This window comes from Coenobita brevimanus, chromosome 47, assembly GCF_032717465.1.
Source record: "Coenobita brevimanus isolate Jiangsu-jjx chromosome 47, ASM3271746v2, whole genome shotgun sequence".
In the NCBI taxonomy this organism is placed as follows: Eukaryota; Metazoa; Arthropoda; class Malacostraca; order Decapoda; family Coenobitidae; genus Coenobita; species Coenobita brevimanus.
Genome location: NC_137000.1, coordinates 28,582,842 through 28,604,599, shown reverse-complemented (window position 1 = coordinate 28,604,599; position 21,758 = coordinate 28,582,842). Strand labels below are relative to the sequence as shown.

The window sequence follows — 21,758 nt, the reverse complement described above, 5'->3', positions numbered from 1 at the left end:
AACAATCACAGGGTTGGAGCACGTAAAAGCTGCAAGGTACAGTGGGGAACAGAATTCGCTTAATATTTCACTTCTTCTGACTTTCCTCTGCTGGGTAATATTCCTAAGGTGAGAGGGGCTTCGTAAGTTTCTCTGCCCACAAACGATTCTCTTTGACATTATGCATTACGGAGAAAAGAGAGTACATGCCCTAAGCTTGAAGTGGACAGAATGGAAGAGTAGGTGAGTCGGTGAATTTTTGTTCCTGAGCAAATAGAAACAGAGAGATGCACCAGGCTCCACGCAATAAATCTATACCCCTATGACTCTAACTTGGCCAAAAATTACCATCTCTCCGTGCTGAATGCTGAGTTATAGCAACGGACTATCAGCATAACATTATACCAGCCAAGAAGAAGTGGTATGGAAAGGATGTAGAGCCGCTGCTTTGTCTAGTTCTGCCACTAAGCTACGTGAAATAAGCTATTGCAAAAGGAGACAAATTTGCGCCAAGGTAAGGTGAAAGTTGTGGTAGGTGGTGGCGACCATCATCCACTCACTTGATGTAGTGCCGCCTACTTCTTCCTAAGCCTTCATCATTCTTTTTCTGTGCCTGCCCTCCTCTCTTCCTGTTTCTCCCATCTTTCCTGTCACTTCTTATTTTCTTTTCTTTACAGGTGGCTTTACATTGAGTAACAAGCCAAATGGTTTCCTGTAAGCCAAGAAACCATTAACAATGCTGGGTGGTAACCATATAATCAAACCATACGTGCTCCCTACGTGTCAACAAGTGGGTTGGTGGAGCGTTAGTGTCCCTCCCTGTAAAACAAATAACTCAAAGTCAAATGGCCACCCCTTACGCGATTATGGCGTCTGGCAATAGATAGATAGATAGTACGATGAAAGAAGTATTGCAGGTCAGTGTCTCTCCTATCGAGGCAACACAAAAGGACGAAAATCTGCGGCAAGTTAAGGTGAGAGGAGTCTAGTAAGTTAATCTCTTCTACCGCGCAATGGACGCAAAAAGACGAAAATTTGCACCAAGTTAAGGTGAATGGAGTACAGCAGGTCAGCGTCGCTCCTACCAAGGCAAGGGACGAAGACTTATGACAGTACCATGGGGTGAGCAGTGGGGCATTGTTCACTACGGAAATTATCATACGGGTCTGGGAGCAAAATGTGTCCCTCGTAGATCACAGGACATCGCTTAACATCACCCAACGATGTCCCCTGATAGCCCGAAGAAGGTCTGATTTTTTCTTTTCTTTCTTTCTTTTTTTGTTTTGTTTTTTTTTGTCTTGCGGTACCGACTTTTTTTTTCTTTCCTTTCTTTTCTTTTCTTGCTGCTTCCTGATATCTCGAAGAATGTGTGTGTGTGTGTGTGTGTGTGTGTGTGTGTGTGTGTGTGTGTGTGTGTGTGTGTGTGTGTGTGTGTGTGTGTGTGTGTGTGTGTGTGTTACAGTACCAAGATCTTTTCGCGTTCTATTTTCATTTTTCTCTTCTGTATCCCAAACAACGATGGTATTCTAAATCTTACACTACCACGACCTTTTCCCTTGTTTTTTTTTTTCTTTTCTTTCCTTTTTTTTTTTTTTCTTTTTTCTTCCTTTCCTGATGTCGCAAAGAAGGTTAGGGATATTAAGTGTATCGGCACCAACATCCTTTTTTCTTTGCTTCTTCATTATCTCAAAGAACGTTTGGGATATTAAGCGTTTCAGTGGCATATATATCTATTTATCTTTCTATTACGTAGAGAGAGAGAAAGAGAGCCGCGTACAGACTTCCATACGACACGCTGATATCAGAACTACTTAAATTCCATCAAAGTAAAAAATAAATAAATAAATAAAAATAATATAGAGTAAATAAGGAATATATCGAATAACTCCAGTCCGAAATACCGTACCGAAGCTTATAATGTGGGTAATTCGAGGTCAAAAGGTTAATTATGACCATCTACAATATTACCTCCCGTCCGAAAACTCTCCACAGCCATGCAAAATCGTCTGAAGATGGCAAGAAATAACTAAAACTCACCGTAGTGGCTTTTTTATTTTTTTTTTTACATTTTTCCGTAGCCTGGTATTAACACCCAAAATGGTACTAAAACTTCCTATCGGCCCTGTACCAAAATCTCTCCTGGGTCCTAAACTTTCCTCTCTGACTAATATCAAAATTTCCCACAAGACTAACAAAACATCCTCTGCCTGGTATTAAACTCTATTAAACTCTCTCCTAAAACTGGTATGAAAATTCCGCTTCGACCTGGATTAAAACTTCCCCACAAACTGGTATTAAAATTCCCCCTATGACCGGTATTAACATCTCCTCTGCCTGGTATTACAACCTCCTCAGCCTGGTATGAAAGTCTCGTCTGCCTGATATAAAATTATCCCAAAGACTGCTATGAAAATCTCCTATGCCTGGCACTAAAACCTCTTCCTCCTGATAAAAGAGAGAGAGAGAGAGAGAGAGAGAGAGAGAGAGAGAGAGAGAGAGAGAGAGAGAGAGAGAGAGAGATTCCCTTCATTCTGGGAATTAAAATTTTCCCTCAGCCTGCGGTACACGGGGCGGTAAAAAAAAAATAAATAAATAAATAAAAAAAAAACTGCGGAGTACACGTCTCGCCAAAAGCCATGTCAGGTGGTGAGGGGCGAGGAATTCGGTGATTAAGCATTCTAGCGTAAGAGATGATTGGCGGCCCGGCTGTCATTTTTACCTGCCCAGGTATAATGGTGTGCTGGCGGGGAAAAAGTGGAGGTAGGCGCCCCTGACGTTCTAATACCCCGCTCAGGCTCTCACAGGCGCTTGCTTTGGCTTGCTTGTTTGTGCCTGGATATACGCAGTACTGTATACGCATTTATTTGTCCACCGAATATAACGGATTTACTATTATTGTTATTGTTATTATTATTATTATTATTATTACTATTACTACTACTACTACTATCATCGTCATCATCATCATCATCATCATCATCATTATTATTATTATTATAATTACAGTATTACCAATCTTTACACAGCTGTACTCAGCTTAAGACTTTTTTTTTTCATTTGTTTTTCCTGGAGTTTGATCGTATCATTATTGCTTTGGAAGATCCCACCATCTCCTCCTTACCAGTTTATGTATATACTGGACCGTAGTAGTAGTAGCAGTAGTAGCAGTAGCAGCAGTAGTAGTAGTAGTAGCAGTAGTAGTAGTAGTAGTAGATCAGTATCAGTAGTAGTAGTAACAATAATGGTAGCAGTGATCGTGTTACTGCCTTCAGTACGCGCCATACTCATTCATTTATCTCTTCAGTCAGATTCCTGTTACCTTTAGGACAGTTTTATAAGCGTTCCTCACATGTTAATATGCCGCTCTAACCTGCTTGCTTGCTTGCTTCTCTTGCTTTGCTTGTTACTGCCAATGCCTCGATCTACGCACCATTCTCATGAACAAATCGAGTCGTAATAATGCTGGGTTAGGAAAGCTCTTGGGCATCTAATTCTTACTTTTTCCTTCACATACTTGGCTATTACTCCCTGACACCTCTTCCTTACCGATTTATTCACGCGATATATATTAACCGATTTAGGAAACACCCCAGAGTCTCTCCCTAGCTATGCCCTTTTTACTCTAACTTGGCCTAAAATTACCACCTCTCCATTTTGATTACTGAGCTGTAGCAAACAAACACTAACACATGCTAGTCACAAAGAAGTGCTATGGAGAGGATTCATAGCTGAAGTACTCCCAGCCTGAACAAGGACAAAATTTGGCTCAAGTTTTGGTAAAAGGACTATAGGTAAATTTACACATTAGGCTGAATTCTTGTTGACTTAGGAGACTGCCTCGAATCACTCTCTTACCATTATATTTACACTGCATTTACTTCCGGTTGGGTTAGATGCAATATAACACCTTTTCCACACCTGTTCTGGCCTTTGATTCTTTCTTCTTTTCATTAAAAAAAAGTTCATTCATACCGCATACCAGGTCGTAGTATTGCTGGGTGACAAAGTTCTCTGCCATCTCTTCCTAAAGCTCTCTATCACCTCGTCCTAAAGCTCACTACCACCTCTTCCTAAAGCTTTCTATCACCTCGTCCTAAAGCTCTTTACCACCTCTTCCTAAAGCTCTCTATCACCTCGTCCTAAGCTCTCTATCACCTCTTCTTAAAGCTCTCTACCACCTCATCCTAAGCTCTCTATCACCTCTTCCTAAAGCTATCACCTCTTCCTAAAGCTCTCCATCACCACTTCCTAAAACTCTCTACCACCTCGTCCTGAAACTCTCTATCACCTCGTCCTAAAGCTCTCTATCACCTCTTCCTTAAGCTCTCCATCACCTCTTCCTTAAGCTCTCCATCACCTCTTCCTTAAGCTCTCCATCACCTCTTCCTTAACACCTCAGTGGTGCTGGCGAAGGACGCCTTCACGCTGTGGCATCGAAATGGCTGAGTGACTCCTTGGCCCGGTTCAGCTAATTTCCCTCGGTTCCCTCCCTATCCCCCAAAAGGAGGAAGGGTGACCGCAGGATGAGGGCAGCTTAACTCTGTATTTCACCAGGTTCACGTTTCAGATGAGCGTGGGATTGCAACTACTACTATTACTACTACTACTACAACTATAACAGCTCACTCACTCGGCCTACTACATCTCACTCGCTCGCCCTACAACAGCTCACTCGCTCACCCTACTACAGCTCACTCGCTCGGCCTACAACAGCTCACTCACTCGGCCTACAACAGCTCACTCGCTCGGCCTACAACGGCTCACTCTCTCGACCTACAACAGCTCACTCACTCGGCCTACAACAGCTCACTCACTCGGCCTACAACAGCTCACTCACTCGGCCTACAACAGCTCACTCTCTCGGCCTACAACAGCTCACTCACTCGGCCTACAACAGCTCACTCACTCGGCCTACAACAGCTCACTCACTCGGCCTACAACAGCTCACTCACTCGGCCTACAACAGCTCACTCGCTCGGCCTACAACGGCTCACTCACTCGGCCTACAACAGCTCACTCGCTCGGCCTACAACAGCTCACTCGCTCGGCCTACAACAGCTCACTCACTCGGCCTACAACAGCTCACTCGCTCGGCCTACAACAGCTCACTCGCTCGGCCTACAACGGCTCACTCTCTCGGCCTACGCGGTGAAAGTAACTTTGGAGGAGGGGTTGGGGCCGGAACAAGACCTACAGGTTCTTCTATAAATACACGCTGATAACAATCTTTCCCTCCGACAACCAACAATGAAAAAAAAAGAAAAGAAAAAGGGAAAACGAAAAAAATTGTCGGCGTTCCCAAGAAAAACTCATATGCTAACGACGTGTTCAGAAATATTATGTGCTTACCAAGTTTTCACAAATATTCACCTTTTGCTGTTTTCCTATTCACATACCAATGAAGGATAGATTTTTTTTTTTTTTAAGTCAAGGAGGGGAGTAGCAGTTAATGAAGTCCTCAAGTCCCAAGGCACACAAATTAATAAATCAACACCCACGCACACGGACACACACACAGGCGGGGGATAATAAACGCAAAGGCCGTCGTAAAAACCTATTACACCCGGTATCACTTTGGAGCAAATTGCAAGCGTTTAGTCTTTATACCCCCGGCTCGGCAACACAACGACAGAACAAGCAAGGAATATGAATGTCTAGCCTTTTACATTCCTGAATATATTAAGACTTTTTTTTCTCTCTCTTTTTTGGCTTTTTTTTTCTCATACCTAACTGATTTTTTTTTCCTTTTTCCAGTTTTATTTTCTCATAACTGCAAGATTTTTTTCTCTCTTTTACAGATTTTATTTTTCTCATACCTACAATATTTTTTTTTTTACTTTTTTCCAACTTTATTTTCTCATACCTACAAGATATTTTTTTTTTTACTTTTTTCCAACTTTATTTTTCTCACTACAAGATTTTTTTTCTTTTTTTGCAGTTTTATTTTTTTTTTCATTCCTATAAGATTTTTTTCTCTTTTTCCAATTTTTATTTTCTCCTACTTACAATCTTTTTCATTCTTTTCTTACCGTACTGAATCTATTAACACTTTTTCTTTTTTCTTCTTCTTTCGCATTCTTGTACACCTCACTTGTTTCGCCTTTTTTTACTTATATTTTTCCAAATCCAGTAACCCTTCCATTCATATATTTATTTATTTTTTGATAATTCATTTGCTAATTCTCTTCACTTTTTTTTTTTTCTTAAAGACCATCACTCCTTCAGTTCTCAAATTTTATTACTTTATTTTCTATTTGCTTCTTGTTTTCACTTAAATATTTTCTTACATCCCAAAAAATGTATTATGTTCTTTTATTCCACTTTCGCTTACATTCACTTCTTACTGCCCTGTGTGTGTGTGTGTGTGTGTGTGTGTGTGTGTGTGTGTGTGTGTTATTTATTTTCTTTATACCCAACACTTTTCACCCGTTATTTTTTTATTTCCTTTTTTTTTTCTTTTTCACCAAGACAGCGCGAGTCAGAGAGGCGTGACTACTTTGCGATTAATCTTGTGTCTAGGATTAGTTCTTACACGAAGGATGTATATTTCCATGTACAAGATTTTCTACGCTGAGCGCTGAGGCATGTCGAGGGGGGCAGGCGGAGGGAGGTGGGGGGACATGGGAGAGATGAAGGGAATGCGTGGAGGGAGAGGTGAAGGGAGACAAGGGGAGGTGTGGGGGCGTGGAGAGGCGTGGAGGAGTGGAGAGGCGTGGGGAAGGGGAGGTGTGGAGGAGTGGAGAGGCGTGGGGGAGGAGAGGTGTAGGGGAGGGAAGGTGTGGGAGTGGAGAGGTGTGGGAGTGGAGAGGTGTAGGGGAGGGGAGGGGAGGGGAGGGGGGAGGTGTGGAGGAGAGTGGAAGTGCAGGTCGTCGGCTTATCTACCTCACGCATAACTGAAAACCTATTATCAGATAACCTGAGATTCAGCTTTGTCATTCAGGAGGCTGGGTTTATTTACTATGAGCATGAAACTATTTTTATCTTCCTCGTATACACATTTCTCAAATCTAGGCATAATTCTTCTATTTGATGCTAATCAGGTTTTGCAAGAAACGATTTGACTCTATTTTATTTTAGCCATTTATTACCTGAAACTATTTTATTCTAACCAATTTATAAGATCAATTAAATCTGTTTTCATCTGACAGAACCAGGTCACTTCCACATCTTGCATACTATGTTGTGCTTGTAAGAAAATTGATGGGTTTCAGTTACCAGCCAGAAATGGGTCTCCTTGGTTACTAGTTAAAATGACCCTACAGAGGACTACGTTTAATAATCATCCAAGCTCCAAATGTTTAGGGATCCTTGTCGGGTTAGATGTGAGGCAGAAATGAGTCTCCTTGGTTACTAGTTGAATCGACCCTTCAAACTATCTTCAATATCCGAGCTCAAAAAAGGGGTCAGGGATCTTCGTCAGGTTAGAGCAAAAGCATTTTAGTCATCTGTCGTGGTTGCTTGAAACTTGGTGAGCTTTAAATATAAGACTGAATTATGTCTCCTTGGTTACTAGTTAAAACAACCCTTTAGTCTGACTACACTTAATCAATCGTGCTGAGAAAAGGGTTAGGGATTTTTGTCAGGTTGGAGTAAAGGAACTGCAGCCTCCAAAACATTTAAATATTTTGCAGAATGTTTAGTCTTTCGTATTGTTGTTTTAATACTCATTCTAAATTGATTATGAAGTATCTGATGGGTATATGGGTGAAGACAATCATATATATAATTAATCTTATACAAAACTACCTGTATGAGATTTATAAATATGTTCTAGGATTGGTTTAGTCGACAATCTAAAGGCAAAGTATTTATCTCTTTTATCGCCTATTTACAACGACTCCATTATCACTTACCTTCTAAATTAGTTCCTTGTTAGGCAGAATTAGCATCTCATGGTATCTACTGACTTGGCATTGCTAATTAGTTACATAATTACCCAAGTCAGTCAGTTTATAAGAAATTACCTTCGTCATTTATCAGCAGAATTACCTTTATCTTATCAGCCATATTACCTTCGTTATTTACTAGTAGCCACCTATGTCACTGAAATTATCTTTGGAAAGGTTAGTGTTATCTGGTGTTCCTTTAATTACTGTATTCTAAAACTGGCGTACATGAAGAAATATCAGCATGTTCGTCCAGTATTATGCTTGACCAATACTATATATCAACTTTTAAAACTTAGCATGTAGTTTTTATATACTGATTACGAAAAGTTTATTCTTGCTTTTTCCTGGCTTTTTTTTTTTTTTTTTTTTTTACTAACGATACTTTTACAATACTAACCATCAACTTTTAATGACTTAGTATGTATGTAAATCTTATATAGTAATTACGAACATGTTTCTACAGTTTTTTCTTGGTTTATCCTGGCATATTTTTTTACTTACGATAGTTTCACATTGGAAAATTTACGTACAGTTTTCTTGAACCCATTAAATACAAAAGACTGTTCCTACGCTGAATAAAATCGTCTGGAGAAGCAAGAACAAACTTAAGACGTCATCGTGAGGATAGGGTTTAGCTAAGTCAGGTTCCAGTTCTCGAGACAAATATAATTCTTATACTTTCCACTACGATGTCTTATTTAATTCTTGCTACTACCATGCAATATCCTTCAACTTAAAAGAGGTGTATCGTGGTAAAAAACAGAATAAATAAATAAATAAAACACATACCTTAAAACTTTATTCTTACTATCAGTGGGCGATTTTATTCAGCTTACGAGACTCCACATCGAAGGGGTAACGCTAAGAATTACTTGTTAAAATTACATTACATGCAAGCCTTTCAGTACGATGACGCTTTTTCCTTTATTTCTGGCGAACGAGGAGACGACTGATCTTACGGAAAATATCTCGTAATAAAGGGGTTACTGATGGCTTTACCCAAACCCTTCAGTTCAAAAGGCCTCTTATATAATCGTCTAGTGTTATTCAGAGTATAAATAACATGACGCCAATATAGTGTTAGGATTAAGGGTTAAATAGGATGGATTAGATCAACCTCTCCTACTTAGGTAATTTTTATTCCATCCTTGCTACTAAAGACGATTTTATTCAGCTTACAAGAACCATCGTGCTGGGGTAATAAAGGCTGTATCTCATCCCTCCAGGTCGAAGAGTACCAGATATGCTGAATAAAATCACCCGGATACAGACAAAATAAGTCTTCCTCGCAAGGGAAAAAAACAAACAAACAATCAAATTAACTTCTACTTTAAATTCAGCACATTAATTTTACCCTCGACCATAACAAGGCAAGAAGTAAATGAAGTCTATATCTGACCCCTCCAGCTCCCACAGTTTCTCCCAAGGTTAATAAAGTAATCCAGAGAGAACGAATAAAATAAAAGAGATATACCTGTAGTAAAGTCATCAAGAGATCATATCAGCGTGGACTAGATAAGAATACGTCTGGAGAAAGCAAAGATAAGGAAGGGATCAAAAGACGTCCTCGAGGTGAAGGAATTAACAGATCACACCAAACAGGGGTAGACTAGCTTAGGAGACGGGGGTAGATTAGAGTAAAAGAAATCCTCGCAGTGTAGGAATTAACAGATCACACCAAACAGGGGTAGATTAGATTCAGTAGTGGACGTAATATTGTCCCTGGTGCCTAACAGGAAGGTAAGCACCCCATACGCATGCGTCTCTGATGGCCGCTATTCATGAAGGCCAGGCGAGGGTCCGGGAGTCCTTACGGGGGTCCGGGGTTAATGGTGACTTATGCTGCCTTGGGATCCTGCCCTGAATGAGACTACACACACACACACACACACACACACACACACACACACACACACACACACACACACACACAAGCACTCTCTCTCTCTCTCTCTCTCTCACACACACACACACACACACACACACACACACACACACACACTAATCTGGCTTTATAATCAGGGTCGATGGTGACTTTATCCTCTCTTGGGATCCTGCACTGAATGAGGCCCCACAGACACCATATTCTGGCTTTATTTTTCACGGTCTTTGGCGATGTATGGTGCCTGGGGTCAGTGTAGGGTATTCGAGGGCAATATGGTCCAGTTAGGGCCAATCAAGTTCACCAATGCAATATCAGGTCCAGTAAGGCCCTGTATATCCATTTAGACACGTCAGGTCACTTTTCACTGTGGTCAGATCACTTAGGTCGTTTCTAAGTCCATAATGCGCCATTCCTACCAGTTGAGACCAATATTCATTTGTCGTTCAGGTCTAGACTTTATCGGTGTAATGGTTTATAGTATGTCGAGTCTGATTTTTGGGGAGCAGGTGAGGTTTAAGGATTTAACTCTATCGGTGCAATGGTTTATAATATGTTGATTCTGATTTTTGAGGACTGGGTGAGGTTTAAGGAGATGAGCGGGTGGAATGGTCTGGGACGATGGAATACGCCTTGGAGGACCTGCACTGTAAATATGGGCATTGTGCTGTTGGTAGTCCTGCAGTCAAGGCCATTAATCTGATAATATTCTCCACATCTGAGAAGAAATGGGTGAAATGGGAGGCGACCAGTAGGTGGGGAATGAGCTAAGAAATAGAGGTGGGTGGTGCAGCGTAGTGGAGGAAACTACACAGTGCACGTTATTGTAAGATGGCCAGTAAAGGATAAATCACAGGTGCGGCGGCGAAAAATGAGTGAGGTTAGCAAAAAAAAAAAAAAAAAAAAAAAAAAAAAAAAAAAGGTGGGTGAGATGGGCTAAGATGGTTATGGGTGGCTGGGAAGACCGGAATGAGTACACCCTGTAAAGATGGCTGTTGTAAGAGGGACCTCATTGGCAGTTCGATGTGTCTGTGGGGAGGAGTTGAAGAGTGGGGAAGGGATGAGTGGCCGGAACTGGCTATGATTTGAAAGGGGGAGGGAGGATTAAATAAACTGAACTGCTCTGGGACCTGCGGCAAGGCTCTTCTTTCAAACAGTTTGCTATAAAAAGTAACTTCCCTCAATAAAGAGATCCACTACCCAGATTCTGGAGGTGTCTCAACAGACGGCGCCACCTCAGGTGTCAGCTGATGGTAGATTTGGATTCTCCTCTCAAATTACCTTATATGGTACGGTACCATTTTTATGTCTCCAAAGGCCTCCTTTTAACCAATCCGCCAAAAGCATAAGGAGCAGAAGAAGAACACTGGCCACTCATTGACTTGCCGGCTATCGCCGCAGGTAAAAATGGAGTGGGTGTAAGGTGAAGTTGAATGAACAGGACGTGCTAAAATAATGTTGAAGTGGTAAGAGGTGACCAGGCCTGCAGGCAAGGGTAATACACCGCGTTCTAGGTTCGTCGGTATGGGATCTTAAATGGTTTAATTCAAAGGTATATCCAGCAACAATAACATGTAAAACAAGAAAAAGCCAATCTACGCCGCTCTCATATACAGTACCGTACTGGTTGGCTCACGTTAAAGCTAGTAAAAAAATCGTACTGAAAAGGTTAACTGAGACTTGCCCTAACCGTGTAAAGTACTCTTCAGTAATTTGAAAACAACTCTGAAGGTGGTAAGAATTAATTATCAAAAGCTGTCATCGCTGCTAAAGGGTTAAAGGTCAACCTTGAACAACATGCAGCTCAACCATAGCAAAGTAGCACAAGACAGACAAATAAGCGGAGACGCAAAAGACTAATGAGGATGCAACACAGCTCACACAATTGCTACGAAAATATAAAATGCAAAAATATAAGTCTGGAGAACAATACATAACCTAAAACGATGGCTAAGATTGGTAGCTCAAGTAACACAATATATCACCGACAAGAACTGTGCTACACAATGTAATGTAGATAAAACTAATAACACTAACTCAATGCAACGAGAACAACGACAATCTCTCTCTCTCTCTCTCTCTCTCTCTCTCTCTCTCTCTCTCTCTCTCAGGCTGTCTGCATGTCTCACTGTCTTCCACGAGGCTGGCTCAAGGGTGGAGGTGGAAATGAGTGCCGGTAATGCAGAGACACGGCGCCTTACTGTCCAACTCGTTTGCATACACGGGGGAGTCGAGTACGCACGCCAAAACTCCGACACAAGTGCAAGTGCATTAATATATTTCTTACACGCTCGGCTACTGTCTCCTTCCCTGCCCCTCGGATTCCAGTTGCCAGATACCCATGCAAACTGAGCCACTTACACATTCATGCACTGTATATCCACTCTTCCATATGCATGCCCATTACCATCTACCTGACAAATTAGGGAGTTGATTTTCCATGCTGATTACAAACACAGCCAATTAACACTAACGTAATAATAAGCAAGGTACATGAAAGAAACAAATGCTCCCTTTGGTCTTCTGTTTTTAACCTAAGAGAAAACTTTTATTTAAGGATTCCCATAACCACTACCACCAGACACTTCTGTTCACAGGGTGTAATGTCCACGCCCTGCCTGTCGGATCACCCACTCCCATCCTGGCTCATTTCGCCCATTCCATCCGCCCAGCCCACCTTGTTCTGCATTTTTTTTTTTAAGAGAGAATTTTGACACAAACCCTCAATCAACACTGCCCAACATACACGTAACACGCCCATTATCACAGGTGTACTCCCCACCACCCCCGCTATTCTCCACCATTATCAGCATCCCAGCCTCTCTGCCATACTCCTGTCCATCTAGTTTACTCTTATTGTCCCCCTACCCTTCCCACCTCTCCTCGTAGTGAAAGACGTTCGCGTTTTCCAGAGCCTAAACAATACCAAGAACTGACGCATAATGGGAGGTGATAGCCAAGTGACTGGAGAAGTTATCAGCTGTCTAAAACAACGCAAGTTCGAGTCCACGCGACAGAGGGAATGTTTTGTGCATTTGAATTTCGTTAAAACAGACTACTAATACTGTATTCCTCAAGACCCATCAATGAAAAAAAAAAATGCCCCACTGTTACCATCATACGAGTGCTGAATGAGAAAACCCTTGCATGTATTTAATATTAACGGTGGGTATTTGAGCCAAAGCAGTGTGACACGCAGGAGGGCTGCTGAGGTTCTGGGAGAGGACTACCAGTTCCTATGTCCGGAGTCGGGGAAAAAAAAAAAAAAGTTTGGGCGCAGTAATGATGCTACATTATGCTTTTCATAAAACAGTATCGTCATTAGAACACATAAGTGTCTCTTTCCAAACCTACATTTCATCTTGAATAAGTAAGCAAATATATATCAAAATCAATATAATCGATTACTACCCCAGTATTAAAGACAGGATCCACTTTACATCCGCAGACGGAAAAGTCTTGCTATCTCAGGTTGTGAAATTAATCCTGACAAAACCCATTAAGAGACGGCCTTCACTCTGACCCGTAATCCCGTGCGCTTAGGAGCCTGTCTACTGTCTCCCCTGTATTGATTAACTTAGTATATTACACCCATTGCATAATATCTACACCTATTACAAAATTACACTAAGTAAATAACATACAAATACATATTACCGTACCAAAAGCTGAAATAAATCAAGCCTCTGAAGCCTAGAATATGGGTCTTGACTTCTTTCTCTTCCTTAAACAATTACTCTCTCCTGTTCCACCTTAGCAAGTCTCTTCTTCCTCTGTTAAAAACGTTCGTCCTCTCTACCTCCCTCTCATGTCTTTCTCCCTGTCACCTCGCTATATACATCACTTTAATTTCGTTACTATTGGTGCTTGAAGAGGGTCCAAGTCAGGCTTAAATTGCTACCGTAAGTTCTCAACAAAACACAAGTCCATATATGCAGGCATAATTTTTCTACTAGTCTGCTACCTTCCCCAACAACATATGCTACTTGATACAGACCTGCCTCTAACATTTCACTCGCCTCCTTCAACGTAGTATTTCTCACCACAGTAACTAATCTTCCTCAACAGTAAGTTCATTTCCCTAGTTTTCATCTCTTTCCCTTTGAAGCATATTACATTTCCATCTCCCCGCTGCCAAAATCATCTCTCTCCTTCCTCCTTTACAGCATCTTCATCTCCCCTCTGCACTACCGCTACTCCTCATCCTCTCTGCCATACACAACGCAGCTCTCCATCATCTCCTTGAGCCTTCCTCCACAGCATCTCAGTCCACCTATAAACGGAGCCACTTTCCCCACTTCTCGCCTCCCGTTTCCCTGTCCCTGAATTGCAGTCTCCTCGCCTTCATAACCATTTTTTTCGTATACCAAGGGCCATGACAAGTGAAGTCAGGAATCACTATACTAGAATACATGCTGCTATGAAATCTGAATGTTTATTATACGTGATACTAACCCGTAACACAAGCAGCACATTGCATATTACAAGTATATTGTTGTCTTTAAAACCACGAATGAATATATTACCAGTATATTGTTGTCTTTAAAACCACGAAATGACCAACTGAAATTTCCACATTATAATATAGTGCCGGTCTCCAATCTGCCTTGAAACATCAATAAGTGCTTGTGTATCACCGCTTGCTTCACTTTTGCCGTAGGTACCGAAATATAATAATCTTTTTTACAAGGATAAACCAAATATTCCTTTGCGTTACTTAACTCAGATTTTTGCTCTGTTTTCCAGTTAGTTTGCTGCAGAGACTGTCGGATGTGAAGCCCCCTCCCCCCTCCCCTTCTACAGTTACTTCGAAAGTGAAACAGTTCTTCATTCTGTAATCTAAAGGATCAGCCCCTTATTGGGACATTACGGTCAGTGTGATCTGTGTATCCAAATAATTACCCTCTCTCCACTTCCTCTTCCCTCTTTCTACCTCTATCTCAGGCCTCTTCCTCTTCCTTCTTCCTATCTCTATCTCAGGTTCCTTCCTCCTCTTACCTCTACACTACAAGTCCCTTCATCTTCCTTCTTCCTCCCTCTACATTTTAGGTTCATTCCTCTTCCCTCTTCCTACCTATATACCTCTTCCTACCTCTACACCTCGGTCCCTTCTTCTTCTTACCTCTATACCTCGGCCCCTTCCTCTTCCTACCTCTACACCTCGGTCCCTTCCTCTTCTACCTTTATACCTCGGTCCTCTTCCTACCTCTACACCTCGGCCCCTTCCTCTTCCTACCTCTACATCTCTGGTTCCCTCCTTCCTCCTCCTTCTCCTCCTCCTCCCGGCGGCTTACCTCCCTAAGCTCGGGGAATTACGTCGTCGCTTCTACGCTTGCCAACCACGCCAAGGGCTCGGTGGGAGGTGGGTATACAACGACCCTTCATCCCTACCTCTCCCTCCCTCTTGCCTCTCCATTATTCCCTTCCTCTCCCTCTACTACTCCAGTGCCTATTCTCTCTCATTTCATTTATGCTTCCCTGTTTCATGCTCACTTTATTCTCTCTATGCTTACTGCTTCCTCTTCCCTCTCCATTATTCCCTTCTTCTCCTACCACAACACTACTAACTCCACCACTTTCCTTTCATTTCAGTTACCCTTCCCTGCTTTATGCTCAATTTATTCTCTCCATGCTCACTACATCCTCTCCCCTCACTCGTCTATTATTCTCATCTCCCATTATTACTACTCTATTACCTCTTCCCCCTACTCTCATTTCATTTACCCTTCCCTGTTTTCCACGCTGCCTTTATTCCCTCCACGCTCTATAATTACTCTAACTTTTATTTCCTTCTATCTCTCTAGTCCTCCCTTCTTCCACTACTACTTCTCTGCAAGTACCTTAATCCCTCTTCTCTCTCCTCTCTCTTTCATGTATCCTTCCCTTTCCTCCGTGTTCCCCTCATTCCCTTCATTCCCATTACGTCTTTCACTCTCTTTCTTCCTTTTTCTAACATATCTCTTATATCTCTTCCTTTTCCATCTGCGCCCCCTCAATCCTCCCATTTTTTTCTTTCATTTCCTCTTATCAATTCACCTCCATCTACTGACTACATGGAGGTCTTTGGATCCCACAGCACTTAAGTACTGATGCATATAAAGTTGTAGTTCTTGATACACTTTCCTAAATCAACCATATATCTCTAGTCTTACCAACTGGGTTAATAAAAGGTAACTGGTGGCAATCGTCTGTGAGCTGCCACTATTTCTCTACAAGCACCCCCCCCCCACGAAAATGAATTTTTCAGGAGTGGGTACGTTCAGTCCAGCCATCACATCAGAGGGATTAAGGACACTAGTTGACCTCTCCATCTCCCAGCCCCCAGTTGTACACAATTTCGAGGCAAAAGAAGGACAATTTTGAAAGTATATATATCTGTCTATCTATCTATTGCCAGACGCCTCAATCCCGTTTGGGGTGGTCACAAACAAATCGCCTCCAAGTCGCCCTGTCCCCAGCCATTTCACTGCCCTGCTCCCAACTCACACCCCCCTCTCTCATATACCTCTCCACCCCATATATATATATATATATATATATATCTATATCTATATCTATATATATATATATATATATATATATATATATATATATATAAACACCTTTGGAACAGCTTCATGGACTTGATGCAGTAATATTACTTTCATCCAGGGTACCTCACACGACGATAGTTTCATGTCTGTCGTCATTATTCTTTCCATATCTGCATTTCACTGACGTGAATTTTGAATTAAAGCATAGTACACCTACACACTAATATATACGTAGAGACTCTGCATTATCCAGGCTGTACCTAATATCATCAACGATAGAGCTTTGGCTATCGAAGGTTTATTAAATCGTCCGTCCTGGGCAAGGCTAAAATTTCTCTGCCCCCAGCCAAAACAAGATTCATCTAGTGCTGGCTGGATAAACTTCCTAAACGCGAATCACCCCATCAAAGGGTTAAGGCTGCGATGAAGACTACACCCAAGTTTGTTTACTTCTGAAGAGAACACCGCCTGGCCAAAATGTGGGTTTATATCCCCGCTGCTCGAAGATGGCAAAGATTAATATAGGGATGGGTGTCAAAGTTGAGGAGATGAGAGGGACGAGTTGTGAGGGACGGTGCATCACAAGCCAGAGTGATGAGCATCCCCACACCAGCCACCAGTAACGCAGGAGAGGAGGAGGAGAGAGTGGAGGAGAAAGGAAGGGGAAGAGGCGGTGGAGGAGAGGGAGAGGCGGAGAAGAGGTAGTGGTGGAGAGGGAAGGTGGTGGCGGAGAGGTAGTGTTGGAGAGAGAGGCACAGGGTACGTGATGGAGGAAAGAGGGGGAGGTTGTGGTGCAGGAGAAAGAAGGTGCTGGAGAGGGGAGGGGAATGGGAAGGGGGAAAGGCGGTGGAGGAGAGGGTCGGGCGGAGGCGAGGTAGTGGTGGTGGAGGTGGTGGTGAAGTGGCGGTGGTGGTGTTGGAGAGGCATAGGATACGGTAGGTGGTGAGGAAGAGAGGGGAAGAGGTTGTGGTGCAGGAGAGATGCGGTGGTAGGGAGGAGAGGGGCGGTGGCAGAGAGGGGAGAAGCGATAACAGAAATAAGGGGAAGAGATGGAGAAGGGGACGAGACGGACGGAGACAGCAGACTAGGATGAGACACGGAGAACTGATGGGGTAAAAGACGCTGAGGTGATGGAGATGATATGATGGCGAAGGGGCAAGGTGATGATGAAGGTTTGATGGCGAAAGGACAAGGTGATGGACAAGAAACTGTAGTGTGGAAAAACACCTAAGGAAAAACAGCGAGAAACGGTCGAAGCGAGAGGGGAGGCTCTAGCGACTGCACAATACCTTTTCCCTTACATCTTCTCTGTGGCTGACGGACCAACTTGTAACCTTAGCTCAAAGCCCAAGCCACTCCGTCAAGCTGCTGCATCCCTCCCCTCATCGCTCGCTACGCCCCACCAGCCACGAGGAAACTTGCTCCTCTCTACTACCTAACAGCCAGGCCTTGGAGGAAAATTAAGATCGCCTAAAAACTAACACCGCTACACTAGATGATAATACACCCTACACAGAAATGAATGGATACAGAGACATCATTTCCTTATACGGGAGTCTCTTAACCCCTTTCGGTAACTTAATCTTTGCTTTCTTCTTACTACCACCATACGGCTTTATTTACACTGAGACACTTTTCAGTACCTTCCCGTGCTCAAATGATTAACGGGAAATCTTGGTAGGGGATATTAAATAGCAAAAGAATCGAAGTGAAGAAGATAATATTATGAACAAACAAGGTCATATGTAAACGTCAAGAGAAACTATGAAGAGGAATCTAGGTATAAAGATTTCTTGCCTATTTCCGTTTTTACATTACCAAAATATACGTATCACTTCCCTGCACAAAATTCTTCCAAGATATCGAACGGTATGCAATGGATAAGAAATACAAAAGGTTTAAAAAGGCCAAAAGAATGAACACTACAGCATACGTGGTTTGCATCAAATTTAATCCAACTAGAAAATAACGATCCTATAACAGCACAAGAAAAGTATTCGGGGCACAATGAAAAAAATGACACGCAAAAAAAAAAAAATAAAGAAAGAAAGAAAGAAAAATGCGGTCTAAAAAAAATAAAAGTTGAACCTATGGGAATTTATGAACCCAAAAGAGAGATGGTAGACGAGGAAGAGATTGCAGACGACAGAATAAAAACATGTCTACATCAATCCCCGCCTCCCACCGAATCACAGAGAAGAAAAAAAAAAAACATCATGGCAGTCTAAAAATAACCTGAACGTAACCTTTAGAGGCGACTTGAAGCTCATGACACGAAGGACATTCTCTTATAAGCGAGGTGCGAGATTCTTGCCCAGGTCTCAACAGAATTTATTAACCTACTTATTTTTACTCGAGGAACTTTCAAATGCCAATGTTCTGGATTTAATTTTTTTTCAATAGCCCCCTTTTTTTTTAAGAACTCGAATTACGCTGGATTTTTTGTTTTTAAAGATTAATGATGTGAAATTCGATTAACGTCTATCTACTGTGATGAAAAACGTATTAGAAGGAAAACAGTGCTGAAAATAATAAATAAATTAAGGCTGATACTTTTGTTGCGTCGATTTTTACTACTGAAGAGACTACTGCCCAGGCTGAGAAAGAGGAATGGAAGAGGAGAGGAAGAGTTAAGTGTGCTCTTGCTGCTCTAGTAAGTCCGACATAGTGTGTGTGTGTGTGTGTGTGTGTGTGTGTGTGTGTGTGTGTGTGTGTGTGTGTGTGTGTGTGTGTGTGTGTGTGTGTTTTCAGAGGTCTAGCTAGTTCCTCCAACGGTATCATCGGTTCAACGGCCTAAGAGAGGTGAAAGGCTATGACCCCTGGACAAAGAGAAAGATTATGTTACCTGGTACAATTCCGATATTTAGTTAGACATAATCTGGAAACTGATGTTGCCAGACTGTTCTAAAGACACTAACGATCCTCCGCCAACTGCATGCAATTAAACCAACAGACTGACCTTGCCGCCCTAAACCCATATGCTGAAATAGGATCTCGAACACCATAAGCCCTTTAGTCTACAGCTCCTCTGATACACCAAATCAATCTCTACAATCCCCTAAATACCTGGTCAATCAAAGCACCATTTCGAGGTATGGGACTTTTATTTTCTGATGTGTAATGTTTCGCCTTGTTCCGGGTTTCAGACATTTTTAAGTAGTTATTTCTGAAAAGCCTTGACCTCCTTACAAACCCACAATCCTAGGACCATTAAGACGTGCTGCTCAACTCCACACACTCAATAATACACAAACTCCACAGCCACAACGAGAACAGGGGTCAATCTGGGTCATGCTTCTAAATAAGGTAATCAGTCATGCAACAAACTTCAACAGAATAGATAAAAACATTCAACCTTTGCAACTGATTTCCTATGCACAGTGATTACATTTTCCTTTTCTCATGCACAAGAAATACAAAATACAATCACAGCATCGACAGCTACAGCTACTCACGGTAAATTCTTGAAATCTTACAGAAACGGGTCATTCTCAGTAAAGTAACACAAAATCGAACTTACGGCATCTTCGAAAACTGTTACTGAGGTGAAATGTCTAAATTCTTATATCAAAATAAGGCCATTCGATAATACACAAATAAACTGACAACAACACTTGTCCTTCTTCAAAATATACATAAAAATTAGCTAACAAGACTTTCTCTCTCTCTCTCTCTCTCTCTCTCTCTCTCTCTCTCTCTAAAAAAAAAAAAAAAAAAAGAAAAAAAAAAAAAAAAAAGTGATATGCGTGCACAGCGAAACTATCTGTGCAACGAGACAGCGACTTCAATACACGTCACACGATTTTATCTTGGGGGCTCCAATAAAGACACAATGCCTCTCTGTACTTCCTTATAACATCCACCTCACTTCAGTATTAATCAGTGACGCCATTCTTTATTCTGGCAAGACGATTTTACTCAGCTAATCACCCTCCCTCAAATGACGACAGCTATCGCAATTATCCATTCAGCTGTAACACAATTTAGCATTTCTATCTATCTATTGCCAGACGCCTCAATCCCGTTTGGGGTGGCCACAAACAAATCGCCTCCAAGTCGCCCTGTCCCCCGCCATCTCACTGTCCTGCTTCCAACTCACACCCCCCTCTCTCATATACCTCTCCACTCCATCCCTCCATCTCATCCTCGGCCTCCCCCTCCCTCTTCACCCCTCCACCTCACTCACATACACTCTCTTCGTCAGTCTTTCACCCTCCATCCTCTCCACATGGCCAAACCATCTCAGTGTGTCCCTCATAACGCTTCCTATCACATCCACATCAACACCACAACGCTCCTTTATATCCTCATTCGTCAGCCTCTCTCTCCATGTGACTCCACAGGCTCCTCTTAAATAACTCATTTCCACTGCTCTCACTCTTGACTTGTCCTTCCAACAACGTCCAAGCTTCACCTCCGTACGTTAGAGTTGGTATCACAATACTGTCATGTAGTAACTTTTTCACTTCCATGCTCACTTCCCTGTTTCTTATCACTGCTTTCAAAGAACCAGCAACCTTTCTTCCCTGCTGTACCCTTTCACGCACTTCACCCTCCAAACCTCCATCCTTACTCATCACACTACCCAAGTACTTAAACGTACTCACATTTTCCAATTCCTCACCATCCAACCTCGCTGTACATTCACTGACTTCACCTCTCTCAAAGACCATTACTTTACTCTTCCCTACATTCACCTTTAGATTCCGTTTCTTACACACTCTCCCAAACTCATCCACCAAGCCTTGCAGCTCCCCTTCGTCTTCACTCAACAACACAGTATCATCTGCAAACAACAGTACAGGGAGTTTCCAAACACTATCCTCTCTCACCAGGGCCACTCCAACATCCACTACCCTACCTTGTACCTCATTTATTACCCCATCCATGTACAGATTGAACAACCACGGAGACATGACACATCCCTGTTTCAACCCAACTTTCAAAGAGAAAAATTCACTTAGTTCACCATCCACACGCACTGCAGCCTTCGCACCATTCTGGGCTAATACCAATCTTACTCGGTCTGGGAACTAACTCTCTACTCCTCCCCGTGTCACTGTCCGGCCAAGGAAGCTGAGGTCTGTTGTGAACGTCGAATTTTCCGAAATACACAATGCACCCATCAATTATTTTCTTTCACTAATTACAGAAGCACAGGATGGGGTGGTTCCCTTAATAATAAAACCGAATGATGCCCCACTTCATTTCTAAATATGGTTATTAATTTCCATTGCTTTCATTTTTTTTTTTTTAATATTCTCGTACCATTACACAAGGATATTGGAGATGGCATCCAATATCACCTGTACACCTAGTGATTAACTGATCCGTCCTTAACAAATAACAACACTTTTTTGGGTAAATAATAACACCTGTGCACAGTAAACAACAATATTTGTTCACGGTCAACAATAACACTTGTCCTTAACCAATTCAGTACAACAACTTTGTTCGCTTGTAGTAACAGGTCTA

At 42.1% G+C, this 21,758-nt stretch overlaps 1 protein-coding gene across 1 annotated transcript in view; it reads right to left on the bottom strand.

Moving 5' to 3' along the window:
- Positions 1 to 21,758, bottom strand: part of LOC145399136 (uncharacterized) — a 125,614-nt gene that overhangs the window by 21,024 nt on the left and 82,832 nt on the right. The window lies entirely within an intron of this gene.